This window comes from Falco biarmicus, chromosome Z, assembly GCF_023638135.1.
Source record: "Falco biarmicus isolate bFalBia1 chromosome Z, bFalBia1.pri, whole genome shotgun sequence".
NCBI classification, from domain to species: domain Eukaryota; kingdom Metazoa; phylum Chordata; class Aves; order Falconiformes; family Falconidae; genus Falco; species Falco biarmicus.
The window spans coordinates 73495873-73507638 of record NC_079311.1 but is presented as its reverse complement, the minus strand read 5'-3'; the positions used below and the strand labels follow the sequence as shown (position 1 = coordinate 73507638).

General features: G+C 39.5%; 1 protein-coding gene across 18 annotated transcripts in view; it reads left to right on the top strand.

Annotated features, from left to right (window-relative positions):
- Positions 1-3087: 3087 nt before the first annotated feature.
- LOC130142592 (uncharacterized) overlaps positions 3088-11766 on the top strand; it is a 74274-nt gene continuing 65595 nt past the window's right edge. For 4 of the 18 annotated variants that reach the window (XR_008819464.1, XR_008819462.1, XR_008819458.1 and 1 more), the window contains exon 1: positions 3089-4371. The gene's annotated coding sequence lies outside the window, so the exon portion shown is untranslated. Of the gene's footprint in view, positions 4372-11766 lie in introns of all 18 variants that reach the window. The other 14 variants (XR_008819460.1, XR_008819456.1, XR_008819457.1 and 11 more) reach the window with 11 other exon arrangements.

Genomic DNA, 11766 nt, shown 5'->3' with positions numbered 1-11766 from the left:
TGCGGCGAGGGGGTGGAGAGAGAGAGAGTGAATGAAGGGGGGATGGGGGATGGAGGGACCTCTCTGCCTGTAACCATTCCCACAGCCTGCTGTCCCCCAGCTGGAATGAACGGAATCCGATAATACTCACTTGTTCAGAAACGCAAAACTCACCCAGACTGTGCAGACACAGCTTTAGCTGAACATTGCATGGCATTTTGGATTATGGGAGAGGGGACGATAAAATAATTAAAAGCAATGTCAACCTAGAAAACTCAGACTGGTATAGAAATTGCCATCCAATCATTACAGAGGACATTGCCTTAAAAAAGATCAGGTTGAAATTAATTTGGGCCAGATCCTCTTTCTTAAGATTTCTGTGGTAGCATGCCATCCTAAAATGTCCTTTTTTTGTATCTTCCTTAACCACATAGGCTTTGCACATTGGAGGCCAGAACTGTTTGACTGCCACTCCACAAAGTGCTTAGCAGCTTCCCAGTGGATGCTTGGGGTACTTGTTCCTTGACTGTTCTTCTAAAAGCTGCTATTTTGTATTTCAGAAGCTAACTATCAGCAGTAGACCCTCGAGATCAAATTCTGGGGGGTGTATACATATCTATGGTATGTATATTATATATCCAGAGACAGTATGAGTCTCTCTCTGCATAACACACATGAAATGAAGACCTAGGTATGTTATTCCCCTGTTTTTTGGCAGCTCACTCTGCCAAGAGCCATTGGGAGTGTCTTTGAAAGATTTCCTTAGTTAGAAAGACACAAAGATTGGCTAAGGAAATCCAAAGTCTGGGTATTTGTAGTTAATGTTGTTGATCTGGGTCCACAGCCTACAGGAGGATTTACTTTGAGAGATGTAATCACATGGTTATGTTGTCTTGGTGATAAACAGAACAGCTGATGAGTCACCTGCATGTTCAATAAGATACATCTAAAGGCTGTGCCTTTGTTTTGAACATACAGCTAGCAAAAAAAGGAGGTGGCCATGAAAAACAAGCAAAGCAGTGAAACAGAAAGGTCTTGCCCTTCCTTGATGGATATTAAGTTAAGTTGCTTACAGTTTTGGAAGTGTTTAATAATGCTTCAGGTTTTGGGTTGTACTTTCAGGATTGTGAATAATAACTTTAATTTTTCTTGAAAAGTTGTTGCAGAAAACTACCTGGACATTGAAGTCATTCCAGTGGGTGGAAACTACTGTTTGTTTTGCTCAAGGTGGAGTAATGGCAGCTGCACCCACTTTCTTAAGATTCAGGCATAAGAATGGCACTGACAACTGAATTGGCGAGTTTACAGGCTAAGGTTTTATCTTCTGGCTTACAGGTAGGCAGAGTATTCTTCAGCTACTGTCCTGATTCCAGCCTTTCCTTTTGGGTAAAAAAAACCCAAGAAAAAAGTAACCATCAACATTGAACAACAGGTGACATTAGCTGACCCTTGAGAAGGCTCATAAGCAGAGTTTAAACTAGGACAGAGTGCTGAGGCTACTTGAAAACTTCCTCCAGGCCATAGGCACACACAAAATACTCCTGATCAAACTACTGGATTTTCCTGTAGCCTTGACACAGCAAAGCACACTAGCACTACCACCAGCATCTTTGTCCTGTAGCAGGAATAGATAGGCATGGTCTACTAGACTTCTTCCCAGTAGTAATGTGCAACTGATCTTTCCCTCTGAACATCTTGCAGAGATCAGTGCTAACCTTGGGCTGTTTTTTAATTTTTCCAAATCTACATGAAACTTCTGGGAGGAGGGGAGAGAGAAACACCACGGTCTCAGCTACCAATGACAGAATGATAACACCCAACTATTTATCTTGTTTGCTGCTCATGCAGCTGTCATTATGTCTCATGCATTGGCATAGGTCAGGAAATAACCTTTCAGATGACAGCCAACTGACTCAAGCTGAAACAAGCAAGATGAAAGCAGTTTGGAAGGAAAAACACATCAAAGAATTGTCCATGATGCTGTTTCCACACGTCCTTGTAGGCATCCAACCCACAACAGTGCAAAAACTTTGCAATACTCTACTCTTCCTGACAAGTCTGAATGCCTTTCTTTTATTTTCTGACTTGCTAGGAAACTTTTTTCAGAGTGCAGGCCTGGACACAGCAGCCCATGTGTTTATTGCACTCGTTCTGGAGGATGGTTTTACTGCACCGAACTGTGATGTTGACTCCCAGGTTAATATCTAATATGGCTTATGACCTGTGACTTTGGCTGCTGTGTGAATCCCCTATTTGTACAGTGCTCAAGCTGACAGCTGGTTCCTAGTTCACTTGTGATACCAGTTCAAGCTTTTGATTCTAATTTCAGCACAACTTAATAGACCAAGCCTTACATCTTGAATTTTGGGGTCTCAACCATTGCAGCAACTGCTTCTTTTAAAGCAATACAGACCAAAACTGAGAAGGAAGCTCATGAGATTGGGAACAAATATTCTGTGATATTCTGATTGGAAGAAACTCCCACAAAACATCAGGCAAGTACAGGGTTTTGCTGTGTTCATGAAATATCTTAAAATCCTCATTTGTGTGCAAGTATTTACTACCAGTATTATTATTTTTTTAAATACAAGGAAGGATTTAGAGGGAAATGTAAATAGTTTTATCAAACTAATCTTGTTTTTAGAGAAGTTAGAAAAGCTTATGGGGGTTGGGGGTGGGGGTGTCATGTTTCCTCCAGACTCATGACTGAATGCTTTTCTTTATTTTTCTCTCTACATTGGTTACTCATCATAAATTATGTTCTCATTGTTCAAAACGATATTTCTTCTTCCAAATAATTTGCTTTATTTTCCCATGTGCCAACATAACCTGCCTCAACTTACTCCACATTCCCAGTAGAATTGTTGCTAGTGCTATTCATTCTTTGTGCTGACACTTTTACCAGCTAATTTAATAATTTTTCTAATTGTTTGAAATGTTTTTCATTTTATATGTTTTCCTTTAATAACATAAATCACAAGTTTTAAACCCATAAAACAAGAAACTTAAATATATTTATTTCTAAGTTTTGAAGATAAAAGTTTAACAACAAAAATTTCTTATTTAGGACTACTGTGGTTGAGATTTTTCATTTTCCAGATATTTAGAAATGGATCAGAATTAAAACATCATATTGAAATACTCAGAAAGTCGGGCAATGCAGCAGTTCCAATTTGTATTACAACAAACGCCCAATTCTGGTCTGCAGCTAGAGTGTGGAGAGACTTGGAAAAAATTATATGACAGGCAATTCTCTGGATGCTTTAGAAAAAGAAGTATACTTTTTTATCTCTTTTTGAGGAAAAATAAGAGACATTAATTAGCAGGACATAGGTTGAGGGGCCTTGACCTTACAGAGCCTTTGCAGAGCTCTGCGGAAGACAATGTAGTTTCCTAAGACATCTGTTTGGAGATCAGATTCTGAATTTAGTTATTTGCACAGGTGAATGTGAGGCCATGAATTTAAGGCCAGAATTTGGCTTGCAGAAACATTATTATTCTTGATGACTCACAAGAAAGAACGTGCTTGACCTTTAGATCAGGTTGCATTTGAAGGGGTAATATTTAGAGAAGCCATCTTTTTGCATAAGCCTTATATGTGATTCTGAGCCAAACTAAGCATAAACGTATAAAGCTGTGTTAAAAGATCAAGAGGCAATCAGACTAATAGAGTTTTTTTGGACAGATAGACTAAGAGGAAACTATGACTACTTTAAGTTTAATGAATTTCTCTGAAATTTAGTAGAAATGACCTCCCAGACTGTACCATATTCATGTTTAACTCATTGCCTTAACATAAAGGCCCCCAAACTGCCTTAATTCATTCTGTATCATTCTGCTCTGAAGCAGAAAAATGAGGGCATAACATAATTCAGCTTAATAACATTTTTGTCTTCCCAAGTGTACTCATTTCTGTAGTCAAATGTGTAATAAGAGGCTTGGCTCAGTTCCCAGGCTTGCTGAGCACCACAAGAACATGATACAAATCAGTTTATGCCATAGCAAAGATATTTATAAAGGTGTAGTGGGTACGCTACAAACCTCCCAGAAAGGACTTGTGCTTTGAGTTGGCTGAATTCCCTAACACACGAAATACAGGGCTTAAGAGGTAAAGAGGCACCAAATACCTCTGTGCAGTGTCTCTGCCTGATCAGCAGAATGACTATGAGACAGTTTTACTTAAAGAACTTTGTTAAATTCAGATAATTTTGTTTGTATCAACAGAAAAAGCTAAAGAACCCATTAGAAAGTTGAAAACCACCCAATGGTACAGATCACTCTTCTCAGAGCGTGAGACTGCATGAACAGGCACAGAGACAGTCAGAGTGGTTTCCTCTGCCCTGTTACTGAGCAGCCGCCCCAGGTGAGCTTGTATAACCCTGTTTTAGAAAGGTATGTGGTAACCTAAGTTTCGTATGTCTTCATATCAGACTTGAGAGGTGAGTTAACATTTTTAAAAGTTGTGAAGGAATAAAAATTCCATCAGTTTGAGTGGGAGGGGGTTGCTTTCAGACACCTAAGAAGATAGGTTGGAAAAAGCATGTAGGAGTCTAGTGTGTGTCTTAGGTACCTAAACTGCACAAGCAATCTACAACTCCTAGTTCCCCAGTTAAACCGAAGGACCACAGGCACTAGTGAAGTTACTTAGTCATCTAGAATATTGTGGCTTCACATACCCCAAAGTGTTTTTGATTAGCATCTCCTAAATGACACTCAGCAGTTTGTGCACACCTGAATTTCCCAAAGTAGGTTATCCTATGTGCAAGTTTTACGAGTGACCTACTTGCAGAGCTAGGCTATGAGCATAGCTCCAGCATACTTACAGATGGCAACTTCAGCCACCTTAACTGAAAACGTACCAGTGATGAAGTTGGTTCCACAAACCTTTTGTACAGTAAACCTTTAAGCCAAAACATGCATTCAGGAATGGCAGCCTGTGGTTCACCAGTGCTCTGGATATACTACATATTTCCCATGAAAAGCAGCGTTTCTGGTGCCACTATTTGCTGAAATGCATATTGATTTTCTTCTAAATACGTTAACAATTCCAGTGAATGTAGTCAACAGCAATAAGTTATTTATGGGCATTTTCAGGGTGCATAGTGTACTGCTGAGCCTAGGGCTCCCACTTCCTGCACAAATGCTCTCACCACCAGGCTGTTACAAAAAATACGGCACTACCATCTCATCTTCTAAAAGAATAGAGTCGCCAGGCTTCCACATCAAATGGAAAAGTTAAGTCAAGGGTGGGTTTGAGACTGTTACCCATATTCTCATGCAAGCATCAGGTGTGGTGTTGCAGACACTGCCTAAATCTAGAAACAAAGTGGCTGTTAAGACTTTGTTCTTCATCATTGCACCTGTTTGGTAGTGTAGATGTGCTCTTCTTCTGTATACGGGCTTCTGTGAATGCTGTTATCAAGTGTGTAACTCACAGCACAGTGGTTTTGTCATACTCCGCAATGAAAGACTTTGGTGTCTGATTCCACTTAATTAAAGTGCTTCAACCATAGGGTAACCGGTAAGTGAATAAATCAAATGCCCAGCAGTCACCACTAACTTTTGGCTCAAGATTTTTTGGCTATTGGTGGTGGAAGATTTCTTTAGTTACCATTTCCAGGTAAGTGTGCTACTGTGAAGGACTGGGGCTCATTAGCTGTGCTGAGGTGGATCTAGGGAAATACATATAAACTTATCTAAATGATCTGAACCTCTGAACTTAAGTAAGTTCTGAAAGTCTCTGGAGAACAGATGAGCACTACAGAAGTCCAGCGAATAGTGCTTTCTTTCTGTCTAACAGGAAACACTGGAAGAGTGGACTTTCTGTAACAGTGGCTATTTATAATTCAGCTGAAAACAAGATGATAACATCAGGAAAATGAAAAGTTAAAAGGAAACAGTGAAATTTTTTAATTGACAAAACATGGGGACTGGTCAGTTTTTCAGCAGTCCAAGGCAAATGTGAACACCTTATTTATGCATCAATGAATATATAAAATTTACCAAGAGACAGTAAATGCTCCATTGAAAAGAACACCTCATAATATATTCCTTTTCATGAGTAACTGTTGAGAGCCTAAACATTCCTTTCTGTGGGGCTATTATACTTAATTCTTTAAACATGTTTTAGACCATCTACGATTCTGCTGCAAATATGAGCTCAGCTGTGGGTGGTAAATGGTAGACGTATTTTCAGTTTATTTGAAATATTTGACACTTTTTGTTAGCCTTGGGCTTCAACCCCCTGTAAGTGAGTGAAATGGATGATCTTAGGGTTACTGACTCATATTTCCTGGCCTCATGATAATAAAACAGAGTAAGAACAAATATGGAGAAATTAAGAAACAACTTGGGACTAATTATAAGTTAGGGTGCCTTCAAGAAAGCCAATGATCTTCAAAAATAAATACTTTTGTTTCATTTTCAAGTCTGACTGCAGAGTGATATTGAGTGAAATCTTTCTCCTTAAACTTAGCAGCCGATTGGAAGGCAGCAGCTGGAATATTTTAAAATAAGTACTTTTAAAGAAATACAGACCCTTTCATCCTTGGGAAGAAGGAAAGTGCCTGTGTGAGTGGGAAATACAGGAAATTGAATTGTTATGAGGGTTATTAAGCCTGCATTATGAGCCTGCTTTCCCTACAGAAAGACAGAGCGCAGTTCAAACCAAGAGACTGTTCATTGTAGGCGTTTGCCAAACATCTCAGAAGGGACTGCAGCACAGTCACATCTATATAAAAGTGAACATTCCTTTTCTGCTTCTGCTGCCAGCTACAGTTATCTTCCAACGTGGATGCCACATCAAAGCTAACAAGGCAATGTACGTGAATTACTGTGCTCTGGTAGAGCAATCCGCTCTTTGATTACCTATATTGGTGTCTCGGCAACAAAATTCAGAGGACTGTGGGAAGGCATTGGAGGGAAGACTCGGTGAAGGATGCTTTCAAATACGCATTTTCTAGGGATATTCCTTGAATACCCCTTGTCAGCTGTTGCTTGGGTTCACTGGTGTTGAAGCAGTATAAGAACATAAATATTCATAGGTATTCACAGAGATTTTTTCATCCCTCAATCTTTCCTGCAAAGCTGGATTGACTTGATTTTTATTCTGCTGTCTTTTCTTATTGTTGTTTTTTTTTAGCATTTGTGCATCAGCCATTTATGCTGAAATCATAGAAATGTTAGCTGGACGAGACTGTGGAGGTCATCCAGTCCACCATCTCACTTGGAGCAGAACTTTTGCCAATACTAGATCAAATCAGCAATGTGTTGTATAGTGAAGTGTTGAAAAACTCCGAGGATGGAAAATCCACCTCTGCTTTGAGTAACCTGTTGCAGTACTATAATGCCCTCCTAATGAAGAAGTTGTTCTACCCTCCAGTCTGAACCTCTGAAACTAACTTGTGGCTGGCAGCTTTGTTTTGTAATCTGCCACTATATCAAAGAGTTCAGCCATACTGTCTCTGTAACTCCTTCAAGTAATGCCCAATAATGGGCAGAAAATTTTTCATCTTCATTTTCAGTATCAGAATAAACAGATTATTTATTCTTTCTGGAATAGCAAATGAAAAGTCTTCTTCTGATTTAACAATCCTACTTGCAGGTCCTTGTGACACTTTGCCATATGCCATATCTTCTCCAAGAGGGGCTACTTCACCTATGCAGTGAACCTAGTAGCAAGAAAAGATGATTTGAAGTGAAATATCCTGCCACGTGATCCCAGAAACAAGGATTTGACACTGAAAAATTATGCTGGATTTTTACTTCTTATTGCATATGTAGATCTGAAATGCATTTTCAGAGTACGGACTGCTCTGAGTGATGGAAACAAATCTGACTTTACAGGCCTGAATGAAGTAAAAAGATACTATGATATATTAAGATATCAGTAGAGCATGGCAATACAGTACTTGTAGTTGAGAAAAATTTTGCCTCTAATGTACCTCTTGGTTTTCCCACTCAGGACAATTGTTGTGTTTTAACCCCAGCCAGCAGCTAAGACCCAGACAGCCACTTGCTCACTCCCCCTGATGGGGTGGGGGAGACAATCAGAAGGGCAAAATAAAACTTATGGGTTGAGATAAAACCAGTTTATTAGGTAAAGCAAAATCTGTGCACGCAAGCAAAGCAAAACAAGGAATTAATTCGTCACTTCCCATCGGCAGGAAAATGTTCAGCCACCTCCAGGAAAGCAGGGCTCCACCACATGTAATGGTTACTTGGGAAGATAAGTGCCATGCCTCCAAATGCGCCTCCACCTCTTTCTTCTTCCCTCAGTTTTACATGCTGAGCATGACGTTGTATGGTCTGGAATACCCCAGTGGTCAGTTGGGGGTCAGCTGCCCCAGCTGTGCCACCTCCCAACCCCTTGTGCCCCCAGCCCCTCGCTGGTGGGGTGGGGTGAGAGGCAGAAAAGACCTTGATGCTGTGTAAGCCCTGCTCAGCTGGACTGAAACATCCCTGTGTTCTGATCAGTGTTTTCTGCACAAATCCAAAACATGGTCCCATATTAGCTACTATGAAGAAAATTAACTCAGCCAAACCAGCACAGCAAGGGAAGAGAATCATATCAGTTTCCGTCCCATCAAGTGTAAATATATTGACTTTGAACTTGAACTGCAGAGTACGTAATGCTGCCTAACACTTTTTGGACAGAGGTGTTAGTTATAACACTGGGTGATGAGAGAATCCCAGTTTGAGGTGAAAGCTTCTATGTTTTGGACATTGCTCCAGCTGTATGTATGTTGTTTATGTGTGTACATTGTCAAATGAATCATCTTTAAGAAGGCATATTAAGGGCTGTAAGACATTATTGCAGTAGGGCCCTTATACTGAATAGCAGCAGTGTGTACTCCAGGGAACTGTCCTCTCGTCTTTACAAACCCATTAGACAGAGTTCATCTGCTAACACTGGCTCCTCAAAGATGTAAGGGAACAGTTGACTCACTGAAAAGTCTGTCCAAAAAAACCCTAGTTGCACGCACTGCATACGACAGACATCCTTCTGGGGCTAACCATAAACTCTGTATCTTGTGAGCTGTGATATTTGAATTATGTTTACTCTGCTGCTCCCTTAGCAATCTTTTATGCGCTCTTCACCAAACAGTGATACCCCTTTCCCTCCAGAAATTATGATCCTGCAAAGAAATGAAAACATAATGAGGATTCATTCACATCAAGCTTTATAATGAGGATAATGGAGGCACAGGACAAAAGGACTTTACCTACTTCAGCTTTAAAACATTTTTTTTCCAGTTTTAGTGGGAGAGAATTCAGCAACCGTCAAGAGAAGCAGACAGAATCCTTAGTGCCAAAGCGAAGTGCCTGTGTTCTCAAGACCTTAACACTCCTGAAGGGGGATGTGGAATAAGTCTTCTGGAGATGTCAGCAAGACCACAAATAGCTTGAGAAAAATTAAGTAAAATTTTAAAATAATGGACTACAGCTGGCCTGTGGGAAGACCCCCAGTACACAAGGAATATGTTTGGCTTATACCAAGATGCCTTTGAGCTGTGTTTTTAATATAAGCTGAAATCTGGGATATAACAAGATTTAGTTAGATGGCATGTAAAATGGGATGATAGCAGTTATAGCATATAATTATATTCTTAATTCAGCAGACCTAGCTGCATGAGAAACTTTTTTTCCCACTGCACTATTAATGCTCTGTGAGTAATATATATCTATACTCATAATACATATCTGTGTTATATGAAAAGGCTGATCTGAAACAGAGGCAGGATCAGATGCCAAAATCAAGTAAAATCACAGACAACTCCAATCTCTGATTCATGATTATGAAAAGTTAAGCAGATTTGAACCAGCATTACAAAGGCTGAACATAATCCATGTATTTAGTATAAACTGTCATATTTGATTTCGGTCTTCAGGAACAACTAACACAAGCAAGGATTTCAAGTTTGGCAACTGTGTGCCCTATATTCATCCCCACAGGCCCCAGAAGGATAATTCTTAAACTTACAAACTGTCTCGTGCAGCCTCTTTTTTTTTTTTTTTTTTTTTTTTTCCTGAAAGACTATCCAATTACTTAGTGCTGTGCTGGGACTACCTGGGGAAATAGTAAAAGGAAATACAACTGAGAGCCACTGCGGTTTGACTCCTCTCCAGATACTTTGAAAATATTTTGGCAAAAACAAGGTTTTAAGTAAAACTGTTTCCTTTGGTAACATACCCAGAACTGCAGGTTTTACATTTTTGTACTTAGTATGGAAGGCCAAAAAAAAAAAAAAAAAAAGACCTTGTGTGAGAAGGTTGTACACATGGTAGTAATATTAGTGGGGAAGAAATAGAGAGCAAGCGGCAGGGGGAATCTGAGCAAAATGCAGAAAGAAGACAAGGAGAGAACATATTACAAATATCTATATTCTACTGGTAAAATATACATCGCTGCAAGAAGGTACCTTTGAGTACCTTAGGCTTTTAAGTAATGACAGGAGAAGCATGATGTTCTGTTCATCAAAGGATGACTATGACAAAACAAAAAAAAACCCCAAACCCCCCCAAAAGGCAAACAATAATTTATTTTTTGCTGTTTTGTTGTCAAGCAGTGTCAATGAGAGAGCTCTTGAACTGACAATGATGAGTTGGATTTCTTTCTCTTACAGGAGATTCCTTAGAGTACTTCTGATTACTTTTTTCCTCTGAAGTTTTAGTGAGAATAGAAAGAAGTGCTATGAAAACCTTTCTAAATGCATTGTTCATACAGACTTTTCTAGGTATCTCGGTGATTAAGAGGCCTATGAATATTTAAATAAATGAAATGAAACATTAATGCCTTTGCCCTTCAGGACTGCTTACTTCCTTTAGAAGATCATTGTGTTTGTTTGGGTGCTACTGATTACAACATGTTGGTTGCACACACAGATCCAAAATGTCTCACATTTATAGGTCCATTGCTGTCCTGCTCTGTACACTCATTTACAAGAAACACAATGATTGGCATTCAAGAAAACACTGTTAAGTCACTGTTCTTATTCACCATGTTAATTAGCCAGATAACCATAATGTAAGTGCTTTTCTTTAGTTGTTTGTTTCCAACTACAAAAAAATTCCTGGCCACAACCTTCAGACAGATAAGTATTTATGTTTCTCTCAATTTTTATTATGTCTTAATTTTCCTTCAACTTGTGAGAGCTTTTTTCAAGGCTGAATTACTGCTTTTCATCTAGAAGTGCTCACCTTATCACAGCTGGTCAAAGTCTTTCTGCTTTGGATGCGAATGTTGTAGGTAACCCCTGTGCACATCACAGCTTTTCTTCAGCAGGATGTATTTTCTATCCTGCAGCCACTTGTTACTTAGAAGGACTCAAAGATGCCATTCGTTAAAAATAGCTGTAGGATGGAAGTTAACTTCAGTGGGATTACACAGGTGCTTACTTGTAGTTTTGCAAACTGGAGTGACATGGAGGTGTTTAAAAAAATGTGTAGATGTGGTGCTCTGGGACATGGTTTAGTGGCGGACTTGGCAGTCCTGGGTTAATGGATGGACTTGATCTTAAAAGTCTTTTCCAACCTAAATGATTCTGTCATTCTACGATTCTGTTGTACTGGGAGAAGTTACCAAGCATGTGAGGTGTGAGTTTAGAAGTAGTCAGAAGACAAGGCTGCAAATCAAGAAGAGAAAAGGAAGAAAGGGTAGGTAGTGAGTGCATGGAGATGATGGAGGTTGGAGGGAATTGAGTATATTTGGGAAGTAAGCTTGAAAAGGTAATGTTAAGCAATAGGCAAGAGTGGCACACTGACACAGGGCTCTAAAGGACAGTAATA